Genomic DNA, 6,808 nt, shown 5'->3' with positions numbered 1-6,808 from the left:
TGATTTTGATATAATAATAACTCAATTTTGGGGAGAGGACAAATGATTTGTACCTAATTCAGTGCACCCAAAAAAAAGGAAGAAGAAGAATGGAAACTTGTTTGCTTTAAATTTGAGTTTTGAGTTCATTGTTTGTACTGCACATTGTTGTAGATTGGTTCTACGAAGGAAATGGGATGGTGGTTGGGACTATAACTTCCTGATGTATTTTTATTTGATGGGTTGAAATCCTTTGTAAGGATGATTTTGATCCAATTAGAGTTCAATTTGAGAGTGTTGTTATATTTCTTAGTCATCCAAGGTTAAATGAGAAAATGATGGATTTTTTGGAATATATATGTATCACAGTTAACCGTACATGTGACATGTCAGAACACTATGTGACAAAGAAGCATATCATGTGATATTTCAATGTTATATGTGATAATTCAATCCTACATTTGACAGTTCTACCTTATATGTGATATTTAGATCTGATTTGTGACTTTTGAGTATTACATGTGACATTGAGATTTAGATCTGATTTGTGACTTTTGAGTATTACATGTGACATTGAGACCTCATATGTGACGTTAACGTATTATATGTGAATGACTTTTGAGTATTACATGTGACATTGAGACCTCATATGTGACGTTAACGTATTATATGTGAACGTTAGATGTGTACTTCATATAAAAGATATATTTCTAGACGCGTACCATTCCAGATGTGTACTTCATCTTGTTGAGAATTATAAATTAAAGCTATTTTACATGATATTAGGATGACGGATCAAAGAGTTTACCAAGTAGTTCTAAGTTATGATCCAACTAAATGGGCGAATTCTGTACTTTCTGGTATAAGGTACATCAAATATTAACCATTTTCTATGAATTTGAGTTATTAAATATCATATTATGCTTTTATATGCGACGTTCATCTGTTATGTGTGACCTTTACTCATATCATGTGGCAATACGCTATTATATGTGACTCTTATCTGTGTTTTGTGATATTTTACTGTTGTTTGTGACAGTTGTCGTTTATATGTGACACTTGGCTGTAGTTTATAGTTAATTTTTAACACACAGATATGGTCATATGACTTTCAATGTTGCTGAATCTTTCAACAAATAGATTCGTGTGACGAGAACACTTTCTATTTACGATATGATGTCATGCTGAAGGACATAACCGAGCCACGTGCACTAAACCTATCCAAGATTAACGTTTCCTGATAGAATTCAAACTCTTTTGTGACTGTTATCTGTTACATGTTACTTTTAACATTATATTGTGACATTTACTACTTAAATGTGACATATTACATGTTCGTGTGACTTGTTGGTATTAACTGTGACACCTGTAAGAACCTTACTTTCAGATTCCATTCAATATGCTAAAGAAAAAAGATCACTAAGAAATTACAAATGCACATTTTATCTTTTACAAACAGCTAGTAAACATCCAACATCCAACATTCAACAAATGAAACAGTTATATGTGTTTGTCTAATATTTCCACTCAATCAATGATACATCATTACCCCCAAAGTACAAAATATATTCTGGATCATCAATATCTACCTTCAATCACGACTTCTTCCATTCATGACCTTCACATATAATTTGAGCAGCAAGTCCTTCCCGTAACATCTTAGACTCCCTTTGCAAGGCTTCAATATTCATTGCCTTCCTTCCCTCTAGGATCGGCTTGATGAAAAATATACATGTATGCCATAATCATATCTGTAAAAATATCACATAACACTTAAACCGCAACATATGTAACTGGTAACGAGAATATATCACACAAAATGCCAAAATATCACATAACAGCAACAAATGTCACACAAAATACCAAAATGTCACATAACAGCAGCATATGCCACACGAAATACCAAAATATCACATAACAGCAGCATATGTCATAAAGAATACCAAAATATCACATAACAACAGCATATGTCACACAGAATATCAAAATGTCACATAACAGTAGCATATGTCACACAGAATACCAAAATATCACATAACAGTAGCATAAGTCACATAGAATACCAAAATGTCACATAACACCAGAATATATCACCCAGAATGTCACTATGTCACATGAATCTACATCATGAAATTTCCATTTTTTGCTAGAAGGGAGTTCAATAGATCCAATAAGCTCCCAACATCTTGACTACGAAGCCATAGCGATCACTAGCTTTATCAATCTGTTAGTGGAGAAGAACGTAGAGATGCACCATTAATGAAGTGTGATGAGCTAGTTTAATAGATTTTTGGATGGATTTAAGAAAAAACATAATTTTGGATGGACCGGCCTCCTCCATGCGCTGACTTTTGATCTCTACGAGCAATTATCGGGTTCGTTTGTGGGCTTTTATCCACACTGTGGGAGAGAATATACTGCATTGTCTGTTAATGACGAGTATAGTATCAGATAACTGTGAGTTCAACTTTATTTGGACCTCTAAATGCTAATAAAAAAAAATTATTAGACAATAAATGGTTGTAGTAACATATTCTATTCCTTAAATAGATGTCAAAATGGAACCTAATACAAGAAGCTCACACCTAAATCACTAACAAATTCCTTATTCCTTAAATAGATGTCAAAATGGAACCTAATACAAGAAGCTCACACCTAAATCACTAACAAATTCCTTAGAATAGGTAGCATAATGCAAACAGAACCTAATACAAGAAGCTCACACCTAAATCACTAACAAATTCCTTAGAATAGGTAGCATAATGCAAACAGGTTTTGTACATATTTATAGGCTCCAATGGATCCTAGACTGGCTTCCTTAATCTTAGCCAGGTTTTGTACAATGTTTATAAGCTACAATGAAGCATGATAGCTTCATCATTGCATGAAAATTGTATTTGTCCCATGAGTAGGTGAATATTCGGTCTGACTCCAACCAATATTATTCGATAACTCAATGTAACCTAAAAATGTTTGAATCTTCAATTCAAACTAATAACCTCCGATATCTTACAACTTTCTAAAGATATGATTGGTAAATAAAAATAAAGAGTATGCAGGTAAATTTTAATGTGTGGTAATAAAAAACCACATTGATCGCAGTTACTTCATTTCATGTTCATAATGAAATTAGACTGATATAATTCCCATAAAAGATGTTTAAGTGTGAAAATTCATAGAATTTCATTTTGCATACATTTTTATTCGTAACATCCACTATGATTAATTAACTAAGATGAAACTTATCGGATGAGAAACAATGTAGAATTTCTTACTTGATTAGCCAACGGAAATCTTCCTCGTCATCCAAACATCCAAATTCAGAAGCCCAGACATGCCCTGAATATGAAAATTGTGTGAATGAGTTAAAAAATACGCATAAATGAAAAAGATACCATCATAAAAATACCGAAGGAAGAAAAAACGAACCTATTATGAATTTGTGGAAACACAACATATCCATAACACCAACATGAGCAAGTGCACATCCAAAAAGATCAGGTCTCTGCCACCACAAATTTAAACCATTCAACAATAAACTTAATAGAATATATAAATGTTAAGAATTATAAATTTACCAGATTTACGCAAGCGGCAACTGAAATCCCATCATTACTTCCACCTTCTATACATAGTCTCTAAGGTGACGGTGGTTCTGCGCGTCATTTCGTCGAACAGCTGGCGAGCGGAGTCGAGGGAGCCAGCTGATGCGTAGGCGTGGAGCATGGAGGTGGAGACGTGGGGGTCGGAGTGGAGATCGTGCTTGATGGAGAGGGAGGGGAGGGGAGGGGAGGAGGAGAGGAGGAGCGGGCTGTCTAAAAATCACAACAGATAGCAAATCTCCATCAAACATCAATGATGAAAGTTACAATCTGATGACTTCCAGAATGTTACAATTTGAAGACTTTCACGTAGATCGATGAAGGTTACAATCTGACGACCTTCGCAACAACTGATGAAAGCTCTAATCAACAACCTTCATAATCAATATCAGGAGTTATAATCTGACGACTTTCATATTTTCAAGGAGCCAAGACGAAGATTACTGAACAATGGTCTTTGCAACGCTCTACAGAAGAAGCTATAAGTCATTAGCTCCTTCTAAAATGCGGAATTCATCCTCGCGTTTCAGTTCTTGAAATGCAGACGACCCCCGTGTTTCCAACCCTCAGCAAACAAAACGCGGTCGGCCCTCGCATTTTTCAACATCCAGCGGGTAACCAGCTCCGCGTCTCCAGTCTAAAACACGGAGTTAGGGTCCTGAACGTCAACTTGGGCATTTGACTCATTCAAACATGAGTCGAACGGTTTCAGAACCGTTTCCCCCATGTTTTGAGGGATTCTCGCACACGTTGGAACGGATTTAGGGGTTGGTTACACCTCTTAATCTCCTATAAATAGGAGAAAACTCAACTGAGTTCGGGCTGGGTTTTTGGCTCTCGGATCGATCCTCTTTTCAGCAGCAAAAAAGAGATCAAAGGCTAGCTTTTGAGGAGATCGGCGGGAGAGAAATACTTGGCAACAAGGAGATCTTGAGGCATCCTTGAGCAACAGTAAATTCACTTGGCTATTAACCGATTTTCGGTTCAAATTAACTCTTTTTCAAGAGTTTAAACTCGTTCTGAGTTATCAACTCGTTCAGAGTTTCAAACTTGTCACGCAAGTTCTTCACAACGTCAAATCGTGAGGAGAAGATATCGTTCCAATGAATCAAGACGTTCGGATCGTCAACGGAAAGCAAATTTGTCGCGAACATTCGAAGGAAGCACTCCATCGCTATTGTGAAGAACCCAGAATTAAACAAATGGGAGAATCCAGATCATTCTCCTCTCTTTTGTAATCGGAAATCCAAATTGTAATTAAGATCGAGAGAATACAAGTCAATTTTCTTTCATTCTTTTTACTACAAATTTTTCACCAAACAGCTGGTGGGGAAGGGGGAGGTCTTGCGCCAGATTAGAGTAAGCTTGAGGAGGAAAGAGATTGTGGGGGTAGTATTTTTTGGGTTTTAAATTGGGAAGAAGGGTAATTTGGGAATTGATTTCTTAGGCAATGAGTCTCTATACTGTTTGGGTGGTTGCACTTATGTTTCAAAATAAGGGCTTGAGGGTTATGGTTTTTGGGCTGAGGAGGAGGATGCATGACCTAACTTTTTTTAGTTCCTCCAAACAATTTCCCCTAAATACTTTTTTATATATCATGTGGCTAGATGAGATGAAACTCCAAATCAATTCTTCTGGTGCATGCATGTATCCCTGGCCGACTGAGAAAAGGCAAAAATACTGTGGACTCTTCAATGTTATAGTTTTTTCTCCACTTGGCCAAGTTGAACTCTCCATCCAAAACCCACATGCACCACCTCCGTAACTTTTGTTGTTGCAGATAAGTACTATTCCACCTTCACTATTTTTTATTGTTCATACACTTGGAAAGATATCATGATAACATATAATATTTATAGAGTTTGGAAGATCGAAGAATCATGTTGTTTTATTCAAATTTTTTCCCAAAAGAGATTGGTGGCTTAATCTCTTATTTTTGTACTTATGTTTTGTTAAAGTTTGGTATGTAGTGTGGGAGCGCGACCTCGATTAGGCACATATTGTTATTTCTTCCTACTTTTTATAATATCATCGTGCATTATGAAATTGAGAAGAGGCAAGAGCAGTTGTGCAAGTTACGAACTCTACTGTGTACAGACTCTGCATCTGGAAAAGAATATTAATTTTTTTAGATAAAATTAAAATATAGCCGAACTTATCTTATGTTTTTAAACTGTTGGCTGTTATTATGAATATGCATAAATCTAGCTACTTGCATTGCGGCCGCTTATGCTGTTTGATCATTTCCGCCGTAAGTATTGCAGATATTATTACGTAGGGTTAATATCCGATGGATATGTATTCACTAAGCCGTCCTTAAACAATTTATAAACACTTGCACCTTTACAACTTCAAAGAAAAATATTTTCCCATTAGATTTTGTTTTTGTTTTTATGAACATATTGGAAGACATCTAACAAATTCCAAAATTGTTTGTCTAGCTAACATAAGGAAATGCTGCAATAAATATTTTCCCGTTAGATTGTGATGCAGATTATATATTTGATAAGTTATTTTTTCCCTTTAATTTACTTAAAAATTAGGTAAGTGTCCTCAAAATTAAAATTAAAAAGTAATATATGCCATCAGGTGATTGTCACGTGACTTATGACCCTAGCAGAGAAGTAATGCTATTCATACTATAGAGAGGATAAATATTAATAAACTAGTTTAGATACAAGTGACACATCCGCGTGCCTAACAAGAGGGCATATTCCATAAAAATAAACTAGTGTTTTAACTCATACTAAGTATGGTAATACTTTCCTGCTAATTTCAACCTCTTGCTTAAAAGAAGACTCTCCAAGACACATTTATCTCTTCCAATATCTATCTTATATTATCAAGACCTCTCCTACATTTCTATGAATATCATCTTGATATTATCATAAAGACAAAGTTGAACATTACAAAAAATAAAATTGGTTGAAAATTTATGTAGGATGATACAAACTATATTATACGAGTTTGCTAATTTTTAAAATATATTAAATATTCTTTTCAAAAAAATATATTAAATATTCGCAACATAAGGCATCGAATGTACCTGTATGCATGGTAATGAAATTTACTAAAAGAAAATCGGTATTCTTAATGAAAATGAGAATTAACCTATTGGGGTGGAGCAGGAGCAAAGGCGATTTGATATGCGTGCAGGCGCAAGGTTGGAACAGGCGGCGTTTCGCGTCCTTAGGCGACGTGTAGTCTCCATCTCGAACTGTAAGATC

Source organism: Asparagus officinalis, chromosome 1 (genome assembly GCF_001876935.1).
Source record: "Asparagus officinalis chromosome 1, Aspof.V1, whole genome shotgun sequence".
Lineage (NCBI taxonomy): Eukaryota > Viridiplantae > Streptophyta > Magnoliopsida > Asparagales > Asparagaceae > Asparagus > Asparagus officinalis.
Note: the sequence above shows the minus strand (reverse complement) of the source record.